The following is an 18,394-nucleotide window of genomic DNA, read 5'->3' as shown; positions in this document are numbered from 1 at the left end:
AAAGAATTTGCTGAGGTTCAGAGATGGCTAGAAGAATATAAAAAGTAGTTAAAGAGCAAATGAGAGTTCATATTGACACCTGGTGCTTGACACTTCCCAGGAATCTACAAGGATGACCCCAGCTAAGACTCCTAGCAATAGTGGAGAAAGTGCCTGAATGGGTCTTCCCCTTTAATCAGTTCAGTGACTACCCTAATTGTCATCATAGAACCTACATCCAGTAACTGATGGAAGAAGATGCAGAGATTCACATCCAAGCACTGAGATTAGCACTTGGAGTTCAGTTTAAGAGAGGAGGGAGGCACCAAATGAACAAGGAGGGTTGAGATCATGAAAACAGATGACTGGAACTAGTGGGACCTCTAGGAGTATGGACAGAGCCCTCTAAATGTGGGTGAACGTGATATGTCTTGATCTGCTGTGTTGGGGGTTGACAGGCAGTGGGACCAGAACATATCCCAGGTTAATGAGCTGGCTTTTTTGGAGCCCATTCCCTGTGGTAGGATACTTTGCTCAGCCTTGATATGAGGGGGAAGGTCTTGGTCCTGCCTCAACTTGGTATGCCAGATTTTGTTGACATCCCAAGGAAAGTCTTATCTCATCTATAGAGTGAATGGGTGTGCCACTATTGTCTATGAATGGCAAATATTTGTTGAGAAGGATAATATTGAATATGAGCACATGGTGAAAGGACAAGGTCACTTTTCTGGGAAACTGTACAAGTGACGTGTATACACTCATGAGCTACCCTGCTCTCTTAGCTATATGCTTAGATCAGGAATAGTTTTATTCAACAGGGAAGGGGCCGCATTCTCATTCTTTTATATAATTGCCAACCATTGGAGTACATTTAAAGTTTCTAGATTTCTGAATAAATGAAACTTCTTGGTAAAAGAAGCATGCTCGTCTAAAGATCATATATTGGTACTGATCTGCATTTCCTTTGTGATGGCTCAGATTCAGTAAGTCAAACCCTTGTTAGCTCCTCAAAGCAAAGAGGAAAAGAATCTCAAATGCTATCTGTATGTTGAGGTCCCCCGGAGCAAATAAAAAAAAGAAAGAAAACAAAAACATAAAACAAAACATCAAATGCTAGCCATGTCCAAAGGATATGCGATACAGCAAGCGTGAAATTAAAATTGGTAATAGGATGTCTGGTTTGACAATGTGCAATCTGATGGATACTGAATGCAAAACCTCAGCACTTACAGTCACAGATAGAGAAGGAGGTGAGAACAAAGAGCTAGAAAAATGCCAGTAATTAGAAGAATATCAAAGCAAGTAAATGAAGAGAAATTGATAAAAGAAATATGAAGGAAACTAGATAATTATGGTTTCATTTAATCTGAAAGTGATGGCCTGAAGAGAGAGACACTTCAAGATAAAAGTACAGCAGAATGTGTATATGATAATCTTTGTAACTAAGAATACAGAAATTAGTTGATTCACCCACAAAGAAATAACTTAATTCAGAAAACAAAGCAGGTTACTAAGAAACAAAGAGAGTTATTATGAGACCAATTAAAACACATGAATATTTGTTTCGAAAGTATTTTCTAATAAGAATATTTTATGGCCTAAAATAGATTAGCAATGTCTTTGTCATTCAAATTGAGGAGTTATAAAATTGACATTTCCTTTAAATTGACCCATTCTTACACTTTGCTAACTTTGACCTGCTTTATTGTAGATCTTGTGGAATTTGGAATCATGTTTTTTTTAATTCATTCACTTAAAAAACCCCTTAAATAACTGTTTGATATTCTCTAAATCATAAGACAATATATTATTGCACAAAGACTTACAAAATACCTCCATGGGACCAGACCTCTGAAAAGTGTTTTGCTTCACTGCATTCATAAGAGTCTAGATATATACTTCTATTGAAATTTATATGTGAGGTTAAGTTTCCATATGTGTAAAGAGACACACAGAGGCATGGAGCTTAACAATATAAGTAAAAAAATACCGATATATATACACACACCTTAATTAGAACAAAATGTCTTTCTGTTCTCATCGGAAACTTCTGCTATTTTAAGTACTTTGTATCCTTTAATGTGGTCAGCTTAAAGATCCCATAAAGTTAATGTAAACTTTGAAAATGCTGAGTTGTTGTCAAAATTTAAAACGAAACATGCAATTCCCTTTTAAACTAGCTTTAGTGAATACACTGAGCTGTTCATGGCTGCAAGTCTCTAGCTCTCTTATACAGTCTGCTTCTGGTAATCAACAAAACTAGAATAACATATTCACATTCCAGCCAAAATAATAAGCTTAATTAAAAGAAGTTCGTCTGAGATCTTTGGTAAAAGTATACTAATTATAAGTTTTTCAGAAAAAAAGACAGATGAAGCATCACTCTACCTTTAAATATGAAACTCCTTCTGTGTTGGTCTTTGGTTTCTGATTTTATTTTGCTCTTTTCTTTGGGCCACTCCTTTAGTGTCAGCTGTGGCAGAAATTATATACTGAAATTTGTAAAAATATTCGAGTTTGGCCGGGCGGTGGTGGCACAAGCCTTTAATCCCAGCACTCGGGAGGCAGAGGCAGGGGATCTCTGTGAGTTCGAGACCAAGCTTGGTCTACCGAGCAAGTTCCAGGACAGGCTCCAAAACAATACAAAGAAACCCTGTCTCGAAAAAAACCAAAAAAAAATTCGAGTTTCCAAATTGTTTTTTTTTCCCTAGGTTGATAGTCATTAAACAATCTGCATGAAGACAGAAATCTTAAATGGCTTTGAAGGAACAGGACAAAGATGCACTAAATAAAGTGATGAGAGTGTAGGAGAGGAGAACGAGGAAGGGGGAAGTGCCTGTGGAATGGCCTTAAGACCAGAATCCTTAGAAAATGTTACAAGGAGGAAGGGAAAGGAAGGAGAGGAGGGAAAACCTGAAATCAGAGATTACACCAAGAGGTTGGCTTTCTCAGCAGATTTGCTGTGATATATAAAGCAAGGGATCCACAGCTTCCCAGAAGAAATTGAAGGTAGAGAATCCTTCCTGAAAGCAAATTGATAGTATCAATATGTTATATACTATTAAGATATGAAACTTTAAGAGAAATACAGTAATTTTCATAGCTACAGAACCTTCAACAACTTTGTTCATCTGAGTTCATTCCAGTTCAAGGGGATGTTTAAACTCAATCACACTTAATTTGCTTAGGTATCTTAATCACACAATTCCTGTGAACGATCAGTTATGGCTTTCCACCTAATTTTATACATGAGCTACCTGAACAAGAGGGATTAAATAATGTGTAGCACTCATGAGGTAAGTTAATGATGCCATGGGTTGGAGTGGGGGGAGAAAATGGTATCTTTATCTTCCTCATAGATATCACCGATTAACACTTAAACAAATTTATCTTTAGATGAAAACTTGAGAAACCAGGTGTATTATCATGTAATCAGTAGGCATCTTTTAAGAAATCTTACAATAGAAATCTTTAGAATAGTCTACAAAAATGGAAAATGCCATAGTCTCTATATCAGTGTTCAACATAGAAAAACAGCTCTTAGGATTTTTCTTTATCTTCTCACCCCCCACTACTGTTCACTGGTTCCTACAGTTATTCTGAGGTGTCTTCATAAATTCTTAAAACTCTGATGAACACTTCTTAACTTTCACATATACTTGGTTTGTCTAGCTTCATTCATTTAAGCATTTATTCATCCAGTATTCAATGCCATGTTGTCAGTACTGACTTAAAAAGATAAACAAAATAGAATCTCTTCGTGTAAGATGATTAAAGTATGAAGAGACAGAGTCAACCAAGGAAATGGAGTATAAACAAATTCATCTACAAGAGAAAAATCAAGGATTGTGGGAAAATCTAAATAAAAAATGAACATATGTAATACAATCAAGACATTGTAAATAGTCATTGGGTTTATATAAGTTATTCTAAGTAATCAATAATATGTAAAATATATATATGTATATACATATATGTGTGTATACATACATGTATATATATATATGGATACATACATATGTATACATAAGTTATTTGTAGCTACTGTTGGTTGCATGGCTTGCCATGACCAAACAATCCCAATTCTTAAGCAATAGAATATATATTGCTCTTTGTTTCATCAACTAAAAGCAAAGGAAAATAATGATGTATAAATCATATTTCATTATTATTTTTATGTTTTTTGCCAGGCCTTGGTATAGCATACAAATGACGATTGTTTTGTGTTGTTTATAAAAGAAAATCTATTAAAACCCCCAATGCATCACAATTAATCGAGAAGCTCTGTGTTCCTCCTGCAGTAGAAATTTCATAAATCCTAAAAAAGAGGAATGAGTCTAAATCAGTAATATTTACCCAAAAATACTTCTTGGAAATAAAGAATGATTCTTGTGATTTATTAATAACTGTAATTTTTAAGACAACTGAATTCTATACAAGTTTCAGGATGAGCCCATAAGCAAAAGTACTTTTTTTTAAAAAAAAGGTACAGTTTCAAATATAGAATGAAAAATCAGAAAGGAATATTTGGAGTTATTCAAAGACTTCCAAGAGCTTCCATGTCTGTCAGGCTAAAATCTTGATAAAAATATACTTTCAGTGGAATCCCTTCCCTAGAATATTCTTTGTGTTATATCAAGAAAATATGACATGACTGTTGGGCCATTTCTTCATGGTTTTAAGGATTCAGTAAGTGAAATTCACGATCCTGAATCTAGAGGAGTGATCACTGGAGCCAAGGGAAGGCCTGCCCTTGAGGAGTAACCACCAGAATTATGGACCCCATTTACACAGAGAGAAGAGACTATATGAACCATGGGCCTATCTACACCTAGAGGATCAATCACCAGAGTCTCAGCCCTGCCTGTAGCAGAAGGAGCATTCACCGGAACCATAGCCCACAAATACAAAAATTTGAAGCACTGGCTTCACCTTTACAAATTGGAGAAAGAGATGGCTAGACAATAAGATAAGAATACACTCAAACACAGCAGGAGAAATACAGCACCACCATAAACCAGTGGTTCCACAGCAACAAGACCTGATCATTTCAATGAAGCTGATGAAAAATGACATTAAAATACCTTTATGAAGACCATTAAAGCCTTTAAAGAGGAAATGAAAAATTTCCTTAAAGAAGTGAAAGAAAAGACAAACAAAAAATTAGAAGAAATCAAAAAACCCCTTAAATAAAACCAAACCAAACAAAAAAGCAATCAAACATGTGCAGGAAATAGGTAAAGAATTGAAAACTGAAATGGAGGAAATAAAGAAAACATGAATCTAGGGAATTCCAAAATGGAAAATCTGGGTAAACAATCAGGAGTTACAGATGAAAGCATAAGCAACAGATTACAAGAGATGGCATGAAAGATTCAATGGATTAAATGGATTCCTCCATCAAAGAAAATGTTAAATGCAACAAATTCTTAACACAAGATATCCAGAATATCTTGGACAACATGTAAAGCCTGAATATAGTAACAATAGGGATAGAAGGAGAAGTCCAGCTCAAAGTCACAGAAAATATACCAAAAAATCCTGTAAGAAAACTTTCCCAACCTAAAGAAAGATATACTTATGAAAGTACAAGAAGTTTACAGAACACCAAATAGACTTATTTAAAAAAAAGTCCCCTCTCCCCATAATAACCAACAAACTAAATGTACAGAATAAAGAAAGAATATTAAGAGCAGAAAAGGAAAAAGGTCAAGTAACATATAAAGGCAGACCTCTCAAAATTATACCTCACTTCTCAGTGGAAACAATGAAAACCAGAAGGTCATTGTCAGACTTTATGCAGATACTAAGAGATCGTAGATGCAGGCCTAGACTATTATATTCAGAAAGCTTCAGTAACCATAGAGGGAGAAAACAAGATATTCCATGGAAAAACAGATTTAAACTATACCTGTTCACAAATGCAGCCCTACAGAAAATACCAGAAGTAAAACTTGTACCCATGGCAGTGAGCTACAGTCACAAAAATACAGGCAAGAGATAATCCCACACCAGCAAGTCCCTAACAAAAGAAAAACACACAATGCCAACACCAGATACAAAAACAAAAAATAGAAGGAACTATCCAACACTGGCCATTATTTTCCCTTAATAGCAATGGATTCAATTCACCTCTAAAAGGACACAGACTAACAGATCATATCTGAAAACAGAATCAATCTTCTGCAGCATATGAGAAATATTTCAACTACAAAAACAGACATTACCTCAGAGTAAATGGGTGGTAAATGATTTTCCAATCAATTGAACCTAAGAAACAATTTGGAGTATCTATCCTAACAAAATGAACTTTAAACTAAAATTAGTCAAAAGACATGAAGACGATCACAGAAAAATCTATCAAGATGAAGCCTCAAATCTGAATATCTATTCCCTGAATACAAGGGCACTCTCTTTTATAAAAGAAACAAACTAAACCTTATATCACTCATCAAGCTCACACACTGATAGTGGGGGACTTTAACACACCACTCTCACCACTGGATAAGTCTACTAGACAGAAACTTAACAAAGAAACAAGGGAACAAACAGAAGTTATGACTCAAATGTGTTTAACAGACATCTATAGAAAATTCCACTAAAAAAGTATATATATATATATGTATATATATATATATATATGTACATTCTTCTCAGCACTCCATAGAACCTTCTCTATAACTTAGGAAACACTTATTAAAAAAGAAACCTCTCCCTGGATTTTGATATTGTTGGGAGACATTTGATGACTGTTTGTATTACCTTAGGGGTTATAGGTCTATTTAGTTTTTTTTACCTTGTCTTCATTTAATTTTGGTACATTTCCTTTAAACTCTCAAATTTTGTGGAGTATAGGTTTTTGAAGTAAGACCTGATGATTCTCTGGATTTCCTCAGTGTTTGTAGCAATGTACCCCTTTTCATTTCTGATTTTGTAAATTTGGATATTCTCCTTCTGGTTTTTGTTTAGTTTGCATAAAGGTTTTACTGTGTTGCTTATTGTGGTGATATATTATTTATTATTTCTGAAAGCTTGCCCGAGGATTCAGAAAACAAAGTCAGGCACAAAACAGAGAATTCAGACACAAACCTTATTCCCAGCAGCCAGAAGCTACAAGGTGGTAGTACACACCTTTAATCCCAGGACTCAGAATTAAGAGTTAAATGCATCTGTGAGTCCAAAGCCACATAGATCTACACAAGAGAATCAACAGTCTCTGTGCCTTTTATTTATCATGCAACAATTGATTTGCTCAAAGAACCTACACTGTCTCATGGATTATTTGTACAGTTTACTTTGTTTCTATTTTATTGATTTCTGCCTTCAATTAGATTATTTCCAGCTCTCTACTCCTCCTGGGTGAGTTTGCTTCTTTTTTATAGAGCTTTCAACTATTCTATTAATTTACTAGTGTGGGATTTCTCTAGCTTCTTCATGTAGGCATTTAGTATTATGGACTTTCCTCTTATCACTGCTTTCATTGTGTCCCATGAGTTTGGATATGTTGTGCTATCATTTTCATTGAATTGTAGGAAGTCTTTAATTAATTAATCAATTTATTTCACCCTTGGCCCAGGGTTGGTACAACTGAGCATTATTCATTTTCTATGAGTTTAATAGGATTTCTGCAATTAGTATTGTTGAATTCTAATTTTAACCAATGGTGGTCTGATAAGATACAATGGTTTATTATATTTTTTTGTATCTGCTGATGTTTGTTTTGTTAGTGGGTTTGGTTAGTTAAAGAGAAGGTTTCATGGGGTGCTGAGAAGAAGGTATATCCTTTTGTCTTTGGTAGAATTTTATATAGATATCTGTTAGAACGATTTGAGACATAACTTCTGTTAGTTCCTAGCTAGGGCAATATGACAACAAAAGGAGACCAAGGAGACCAAGGGAATACAAATTATCAAAAAAGACATCAACGTTTTGCTCTTTGCTGATGACATAATAGTATAAATAAGTGATCCCCAAAATTCTACCTGGGAACTACTACAACTGATAAACTCCTTTAGTAATGTAGCAGTATACAAGATTAACCGAAGCATATTAGTAGCCCTCCTAAATACAGATGATAAATTGACTGAGAAAGAAATCAAAGAAAGAACACCCTTTACAAAATTCACAAAAAAACATAACATATCTTGTGTTACCTCTAACCAAGCAATTGAAAGATCTGTATGAAAAGAACTTTAAGACTTGGAAGAAAGACATTGAAAAAGATATCACAAAATGGAAACATCTTCCAAGTTCATTGATAGGTAGAATTAAAATAGTAAAAATCGCAATTTTACCAAAAGCAATCTACAGATTCAGTGCAATATCCCTCAATATCCCAGCAAAATTCTTCACTGACCTTAAAAGGACTAGTTCTTATGGAAAAACAAACAAACAAAAAAAACACAGAATATCCAAAAACAATCCTGTACAATACAGGAACTTCTGTAGCTGTAACCATCCCTGACTTCAAACTGTAATATACAGATAAAATAATGAAAACAGCTTGAGATTAACATAAAAGCAGACAAGTGGATCAAGGGAATTGAATAGAAGACCCTGATATCAATCCACACACCTATGAAGAAAAAAAGCTAAAATTATAAAATAGAGAAAAGAAAGTGTCTTCAACAAATGATGCTGCAATAACGGGATGTTGACATATAGAAGAATAGAAATATGTCCATATATATCATCATGCACAAAACTCAAGTCCAAATGAATCAAAGATCTCAACATAAAATAACCACACTGAAACTTATAGAAGAGAAAATGGGAAGTAACATTGAAGACACTGGCACAGGAGACCACTTCCTAAATATAACACCATTAGCACAGATACTGAGAGCAACAATGGATAAATGTTTTTTTTTCCTTAAATGGAGAAGATTCTATAAAGCAAAAGACATGGTCAGCAAGTAGCACTCTAAAGAATGGGGAAAATCTTTACCAGCCCCATATCTGATAGAGAACTGGTTTCTAAAAATATACAAAGAAATCAAGAAACTAGATATCAAATGAGCAAATAATCCAATAAAAAGGAGTACAGATCTAAAAAGAGAACTTACAACAGAAGAATCTCAAATGGCCAAAAGACACTTTAAGGAAATGCTCAGCATCCCTAGACATCAAAGGAATGCAAATCAAAATGACTTTGAGATACCTGTCTTATACCTGTCAGAATGACCAAGATCAAAATCTCTGATGACAGCTTATGCCAGAGAGCATGTGGAGTAAGGGAGACACTCCTTCATGGGAGTGAAAACTTGTACAACTGCTTTGGAAATCAGTATGGCAGTTTTTTTCAGAAAATTTGGGATTAATGTACCTCAAAACCTAGCAATAACACTTTTGTACATATATCCAAAGGATGCGCACTGGAGCTGGGAATGACATGTGAAACATTCACATTTCTAATTTAAATAAAAACACATTAAGAAAAAAAGAACATTAGCTCAACTTTGTCTATAGCACCAATTTTTTCTATTAAGAATAGCCACAACCTGAAATAAACATAGATGCCCCACAACCAAAGAATAAATAAGGAAAATGTGGTGCATTTACACAATGGAGTACTACTCAAAAGTAGGAAAAAAATGATATTTTGAATTTGCAGGCAAATGAACTGAACTACAAAAAGCCATCCTGAATGAGGTAAAGGAGACCCAGAAAGACAAGTATAATAAATATGTACCCACTCAGAAGTGGATATTAGACATAAAGTAAAGGACAACCGGACAGCAGGACACAATCAAGAGATCCTAGGTAACAAAAAAGGACAAGAGAGACATACCTGGATCTGTCTAGGAAGAGGTAAATGATAAGATCTCCTGAGTACATTGGGAGTGTAGGGACAAGGGAAGAGGGCAGGAGAAAGGGGAGTGGGAAAAATGTATAGCTCAACAACAACAAATCCTGGCAAAAGAATATATATTCTGCTTTGGAAGTATTGTTTAAATTCTTGTTTATATTTCAGATGGACTCTAAGAAATCAACCTGTTATTTTTGGGTATAATGAAGTGAAATCGTGAAGTTTTCTTTGTTTTTGTTCTTGCTGTTTGTTATTTACTTTCAAAACAGAATATTTCATGGTTTCATGTAGACCAGGCTTGCCTCAAACATGCGATGCAGCTGAGTATGGTCTTGAATTATTTTTTTTTCTTCCTCCACTTTCTGAGGCCTTGGGCTTTAGTCAAGTATTAACCCTTATGCCAGGCTTCACGCGGTGCAAGAGATGGAACCCGTGGCCTCCTACTTTTTAAGCAAGTATTTTACAAACTTAACTATGTTGGAAAATCTATCCTGAATGCAAGCCAAAACACAATGAATGATTTTTAGTGACATTCAAGTGAAGGATTCAAGACATGGCTTTTAAATATCAGTTATTCAATATTGGAGATATGACTCAGTTGGTAGAATATTTGCATAAAACACTGGTTTCAACCGCAAGCACCTTGCAAAAAAGGAATGTCAATTATTTTTAAACATATTTTCTATTGATTTTGGGGGGGGAATTTCACAACATGCATATCAATCTTATTCAAATCCTATTCCCTCCATGTTCAACCTTCACACTGAAAAGTATTAGTACAAATAAAATAAAAAGTAAAAAATACAAATAAGAACACTTGAGATATTTTGTTTGTACTCTGACAAATAAAGCCTATCTGAAAGTCAGTGGGTGCACCTAGCCACTAGATAACTATCGAGGTCTAGAGGTCAGTACAGACAGCAGACCAGAAGTGATATGGCTGGGTAGAGAGAGGAAATGATAATGAGGCAGGGAGCAGAAAGGATATAGACCCTTTCCAGTTGGAGGCATGGGAGAGGTAAGAGGTAACTATGGCTGGTCCTTTACTTCTCTGATCTTTCAGCTTTTACCCCAATATCTGAGTCTGGGGTTTTATTATTAAGACAATTTAAGATTACACATAAAATACTAATTAAGCAAGCAAACAAACAAAAACAAATAAACAAAATGACAGCACCTAAAACAATCGCTTTGCTCCTCTATCTTTCACACTTCTCCATCTCCTCTTCATTCCTATTAGAAGGATTGGGAGCTTCTGTATATCGCACACTTTGTCCTAACAGCTTCACTTGCAAATGTTCTTCATGGAATATATTGTTGGTCAGGTTCAAGGGTTCTGGCTTTTGGAACACAATCAATACTCAACCCTTACTGAAACTCCTCTCAGCTATCCTTCCTGTTGCCCTGAATCATAAGACTATAAACTTTTATTTCTGAGGTGGGGCCGGGAAGATCCAAAGTTCATGATCATCCTGGACTGCACAAGGTAAAACCTAGCTTCTAATGCATGAAAACTTCTCTTGACACAAAGAAGCAAGTAAAAATATATACAAATAAATAATAAACTATAAATTCTAAAAATCAATTGTTCTACCACAGTACAAACATTAATGTCTTAGTGAAAAGCCCCATGAGCACAGCAACTCTTATAAAGGAAAGTATTTAATTGAGGCTATCTTAATGTTCCAGAGGTTTATTCCATTGCCATTATGACAGAAAGCGTGGTAACATGTAGACAGACATGGTGCTGGAGAATTAATTTCAGAGTTCTACCTGTGGGCAACAGGAAGAGAAGGATACTGGGACTGGCCAGGCCTTTTGATATCACAAAGCCCACCTAAGTAATTTCCTCAAAAAGGCCACACCTACTCTAACAAGGCCAGTCTTCCTAATTCCTGTGTGGTAATGCTGCTCCCTGGTGACAAAGCATTCAAATATGTGAGCCTATGGAGGTCATTCATAGTTAAACCACCACATTCTACTCTTTGGCCCACATAGAATGGTACCAGTATTGTAATGTAAAAATGCATTTATTCCAGCTTCAAAATTCCCTGTAGTCTATCAGTTTTAAGACTGTTTAAAAGACCAAAGTTTATTCGCATACCTATGGCAATTATTTACCTGTAACACCACTACTGAAAAATTTTAAAAAATCACATGTACAATGGAATGGTACAGAATATACATTACAAGAAAACAGAACATAGTGAGGGAATACTTGACCAAAGCAAAGCCTAAAAGCAGAGAAAACTCACAAATCTTCATCTCCAGCTCTGAAGCTAAAGGTTCTTCATATCTCTTAGTCTTTTCAGCAGGACATTTCTTTTTCTTGGAGTGTTTACACAACCTGTTAGCTCTCCTTGGCAGGTATCCTATGACACTGTCATTTCCAATATCTTGGAGTCTCCCAATAAAATCTTGTATTAACTTTATTGTGTGGTTATGCATGTCAGCTCTTACGTAGATCTAAAACAGAAAGGAGCAGATGAGCAAGAAAATAATACAAAGTGTACAATTTGAAAAGAAAGAAAGCAATGAGACATATAATAGTTCTAAGTTCAGTGATAAGGAGATAAAACATTTATAGAAAAGCTTATTACTAAATTCAATATCAGGAGTAGTGACACCAGGGCAAGACTCCATCTAGATAAGTTTTGAAATAGTGAAAAGGAATTAAAGAAAACTTAAGCAATGAAGGAAACTATCAAATCAGAGAGCTTGTGAAAATGTACTTGAGTGAGGGGGTCGAGTTCTAGTCCCAAATGGTTACCTTTGGCCATGTGTAGATCTGGATTTAGAGTCATGGATGCAAGAAATGGGTTGTGAAATTTCTCTCTGTGTTAAAATCTCTGCCAACTACACTAACTCAAAACTCTTCAGCTTAACCTCAGGCAGATTTTTTTGGATAAGGGCAAAAAGCAGTGACATTCTTTGGAAAAATATCACAAGAACAGTCTCTAGGCCATTTGCAATATTACTTACCTCTTACAATTATTGAGCTAAACCACTAGAGTTCACATCATCATCTGCACTGATATCTGTGCTCCTACTAGGATGTCCTTGTAAACACTGCTTAAAGCATTCAATTCCTTTTCTTTTTTCATTTTTATACATTTTTATTAAATTAGAAAAAATCTTGTTTCACATATCTATCCCAGTACCTTCTCCCCTCCCCTCCCCTCCTCCACTGCTCCCCACTCACCTCCTATCCCATCCCCTTTCTGCTCCCCAGGGAGAATGAAGCCATCCATGGGGGATCTTCAAAGTCTGTCACATAATTTGGAGCAGGGACTAGGCCCTCCACTATGTATCTAGACTGAAAGAGTATCCCTCTATGTGGAATGGGCTCCCAAAGTCCATTCGTACATTAGGAATTAATACTGACAAACTACCAGAGGCCCTATAGACTGCCCAATCCTCCTAACTGACACCCACGCTCAGGGGTTCTGGGTTGTTCTATACTGGTTTCCCAGTTTGGGGTTCACGAACTCCTTGTTCAAGTAAGCTGTTTGTGTTTCTCCAGTTTGGTCTTGACCCCTTTTCTCATTACTCCTCCCTCTCTGCAACTGGATTCCAGGAGTTTGGCTAGAGACTAGCTGTGGGTGTTTGCTTCTGCTTCTATCAGTCACTAGTTGAAGGCTCTAGGATGGTATATAAGGTAGTCATCAATCTCGTTATAGGGGAAGAGCATTTAGGGTAGCCTTTCCAACATTGCTTAGATTCTTAGTTGCGGTCATCCTTGTAGAACTCTGGACATTTTCCTAGTGCCAGATTTCTTTTTATAACTATAATAGCTTGCTCTATTATTGTATCCCTTTTCTTGCTTTCCTCCATTCTTCCCTGACTCAACCTTTCTGCTACCTCATGTCCTCTTCTCCCCTTATCTTTCTCTGAACTCCTTCTCCCATACCCACATGCTCCCAATTTGCTCAGGAGATCTTGTCCCTTTCCCCTTCTCTATGGTACCATACATGTCTCTCTGAGGGTTATCCTTGTTTGCTAGCTTCTCTGGAAGTGTGGATTATAGGCTGATAATCCTATGATCTTTGTGTAGTATCCACAAATGAGTGAGGATATACCATGTTTGTCTTTTTGTGACTGGATTACCTCACTCAGGATGATTTCTTCTAGTGCCATCCATTTGCCTGTGAATTACAAGAGTCCATTGTCTTTTTCACTGAGGATTACTTCATTGTGTAAATATACCACATTTTCTCTATCCATTCTTCCATTAATGGGCATCTATTTTGCTTTCAGGTTCTGGTTATTACAAATAATGCTTCTATGAACAGAGTTGAACAGATATCCTTATTATAAGAATGTACATCTCTTGGATATATGCCTAAGAGTGGAATTTCTGGATCTTGATATAGATTGAGTCTCATTTTTCTGAGGAACAACCATACTGATTTCCAAAGTAGGAAAAAGTCTAAAACATGCAAAGGTTGGCTGTGTTATACATTTAAGCAAAATAAAATGACATAAGAAAAAGAAAAAGAAAGAAATTCACAGTGATATTATCTCTACTAAAAAAGGCAATATTTCAAGATGAGAAGTCCAATAACTATGCAATATACCTGTATGACCTTTTGCATAGATTCCATGCTAAGAGAAGTAGTGTCTTTCCTGCGGTGAAGGGAATTCAAAATTCAGCATTTATCATCCCTTCTGATGTATGACATTCACTGCAGCAAATCTGACACACACAGCCTCTGCGTTGCCAACAGTCATATGCATCTGGTGTTAAGGCAAACTGCCCTTTAGAGCTTTGCCAAAATTTGTGAGAAATCATCTATGCAATGTCATAACTTGGTTACCCTAGGCCAACTTACCTTTCTTTTTTTCTTCTAAAATTTTTAAAGTATGTTCTGATTGTGTCTCCTTTACAAGATGAAAGATCCAGGAGGATGAATGAGCCTCCTGAAGGCTGGACAAGAAAGAAATCCTGAATCAATCAAAGGACTGCCTTAAACTTCTCTAACCCTTCTTAAAATGCCCAGGAAGGAAGTTCCATGCCTACCATCATTGTTTTCAAAAAATGGAAAATTTTCATTTACAATCAATTATCATTAAAAATTACAGAAGGAAAGTGGAATGAATCTAATGTCACCTTGGACTTCCTTTACACAATGGCCGACATAAGAATTTGGGTGATCAAGGACCAGAAGCAACCTTATATGTAAGTGAAATATGCTGCAAGGTATTACTATCTTATGCAACTTTAATAAAACAATAGATATGAACTTAAACAGAACTTGACTGCAATATTTTCTTGATTTTGCAAAAGTTTTCAAGAAAAGGAATTTAGTGAAAACTAGAGACACTACATTTTCAGAGTGCCAATAACTTTTTGATTTTTTTTATTTTGATCGTTTTTATGTCACTTTTCCACACTTCTAATTGAACATTTTTGCTTCTTTTAGGAAGCAAATTCACTGAAAATAGGAGACAATTTTTTGGTAATTTTGTTTCTATGTACTCTGTATTTGCAGAAGATAGACATCCCATTTGGCATGAAATTAAAAAACAAAACAGCAAAAGTACACAATTTATCACCTAATATGTTAACAGAAATCTAAGCCATTGCAAACTTGCATGCCAGTGATGTTCTCTACTGTATGATGGCTAGTATTTGATGGTCCTAATGAGAGACAACATCTCAAAAAATCAAGATCTGTGGCTTCTGAGGAATGGTCCATGAAGTTGTCCTTGCCTCCAAATGCACATGTACACACAAATACATACACACACACACACACACACACACAACTATGTGCATACAAATAAAGTATGGCACTAGATACTTTAGGGATGATTCAATTATGTCACACATAATCAGATGTGTATTATCTTAATAGGAAGACTAATTTATACATCATTTATTAATTTGTTTGTAAATCTTCAGTTTTACTAATGCAATTTTTATAAGGTAGCAATTAAAAACACTGTGCTCTGTGTCAATTAATACATTACACAGTATCATAATCTTTTAAGTGTTTATTCTACAAGATGCTAAACAGTGCATGTGTTTATGTGCGTGTGTGTGTGTGTGTTTAACAACAATTTGTATGTATGCGGCTAAGAATGATTCAGTAAAATGTTATGGACAAAGAATATAATTTGGATAATAAAAGATTTTGAACTTCACAGAAAATAAATACGGATGGTATTTTAAAGCTACAGACATGACTGATAATAATTTCCTCCATTTTAAAAAAGAATAATATATCAAACAGTTGATTTGTGGATTTCATTATACACACACAAGAAGCATTTTATTGTTTCTTTCATTTGCTCAGTAAAATGCAAAATATGAGCAGCTGAAAACAGTATGAAGAGAGGTGAGTGAATAGGGGGAGAAAAGTCTTAGTGTGTTTTCAGCAATAGTATTTCAAGGATTTTATGGCAATTTTTGGGACCTCCTGGAATTACTAGTATAAAATACTATTGAATATTATTGATTAATTCTTACACATATAGTATAAACATATGTTTAATTTATTGACAATTGATTGTAATAAGGAAGAGATTACATATTTAAGAAAATCTGCAATAAGTATGAATCAATCATTAAGCTTGTATATGAAAGAAATTGGAAAAATGGCAGCAGAAGAGAAGGCCTGAGAGCTACATCTCACACTGACAATATTATTGTAGCCTACTGATCCCACAAGCTTTGTAATGTGGTTTTCCTTCAAGTTCTATATTGATTTGTGTGGTTGTTTAAATGAGAATGGACCACATTGTTAGGTTCATATATTTGAATGCTTGATCCCAAATTGGTAGAGATGCTTGGGAAGGATTAGGAGGCACAGCCTTGTTAGAGGTGTCCCACTAAAGATGGGATCTGAGGTTTCAAAAGTTTGGACCTATTCCCAATGGTACTCAATCTCTCTCTCTCTCTCTCTCTCTCTCTCTCTCTCTCTCTCTCTCTCTCTCTCTCTCTCTCTCCTCTCTCTCTCTTCTTCTCTCTCTGCCTCTTCCTCCCTCCCTCCCTCCCTTCCTCCGTCCCTCCCTCTCTTCTGCTTGCAGATAAAGGAAGTAAGCATTTAGCTACTGCTGCAGCTCCATACCTGCCTGTCTGCTGTCATGATCCTTACCATAATGGCCATGAACTCATCTGTGAAATGAAAATAGCCTCCAATAAATTCTTTCTTCTACAAATTGCCTTGGTCATGATGTCTCTTCACAGAACTAGAAAAGTAATTAAGATAACATGAAATTGATTGAGAAACAAAAGTAGTTTTATCCAGAGGCCAAAATTAATTTTACTTATTCTTTTTTGTTGTTTTTTATCATTTGTTTGGTTTTTATTTATATTGAGACACAAATTATGTATTGTACACTGCCTAAAACTCTCTATGTAGGCCAAACATTACTTGATTCTTATTGTTCTTCCTTTATCCAAATGCTGACGTTACAGGTATCCCCAGCTCATTTATTGGGTATTTTTAGGAGTTAGCACTATAGGTCTTTTACTTCATAAGTTTATCTCAACAGACATGCTATCTAAAGAAACAGTGGCTAACTAATGAAACATTTATGAGCCCTTATGTTCCCAATGAATTGAAGTTTATAAGTCATTTATGATAAGTACTCCTATCTTATTTTGAAAATAAAGTTAATGGATAAAGCCATCAGTTTCCTAGGAAGCTGTGTGTAGGGATGGATGTTTCACTTTCTACTAGTAAAGCTAATCTCTGATAAATAATGGAGATGTAAAATCCACAAGAGAAATTATCTGTAGTTGTCTCATACATAGACAAAGTGAAGTAAGTGATTTGTATTCTTTTAAATTAAGTGACTAATGTAAATGTGGAAATCAGTGATGACCATAAAATGCCAATAAACAAAGGCTATTTATTCAAAATTGCTATAGCAAGAAAATCAGTTGCCATAATTTGCATTTCGCAAAGACTCAAAATAGAGCAAGCAATGGGAAATTTTATTAGAAAAAATAAAATTAAGACTTCAGCAGAATATAACAGACTTTCAGAGTAGAGAAGGTTGTAGATGCCAAAATACACAGTCTCTAATATCTTATTTACAGTTCTGTGGCATCTGCTTATCGCTTATGCATATCCTTTTATGTATTGTCCTAACATCAAGTTTAGGTTACTTATAACCTCATACAAGAAGGTGTAAATTTTGTTAATTTTCATTGTTTCAGAATTATGGCAAAGGGACTGAAATGGATACTTCCAATAATGACATACTCACTTTTCAAATATATTTATATATTTACTCTTCAGATGTGGAAGACATGGAAGTAGCAGGCCTGTGATCAAAGTGAAGTTGCTAGTAGCTGCTGAACAGGCCTGAATCAGACCTGGGGTTGTGGGTAGTCTTCTAGGCTGACTTCTTTAGAGTTCTCTTTCCATACATAATCTGACCATGGTTGTTTTGTGTGATTAGAATTTCATAAAATTTTTCAGTTTTTATGTACAGTTTCAGGATTTTCTGAACTTTGAAATTTAATTTAAAGACAAAATGCATTTTCAAAAAATGAAAACAAAGGTACTAGCGTAATCACTACTTATATCTACCTGTCTTCAAAAGTATGGCAACTCATTAGAAATGCACTAAGCATTTCTATACTAATTTTTC

This window comes from Mesocricetus auratus, unplaced genomic scaffold (genome assembly GCF_017639785.1).
Source record: "Mesocricetus auratus isolate SY011 unplaced genomic scaffold, BCM_Maur_2.0 Super-Scaffold_100019, whole genome shotgun sequence".
NCBI lineage: Eukaryota > Metazoa > Chordata > Mammalia > Rodentia > Cricetidae > Mesocricetus > Mesocricetus auratus.
The sequence above is the reverse complement of the archived record's forward strand: the minus strand, read 5'-3'. Positions refer to the sequence as shown.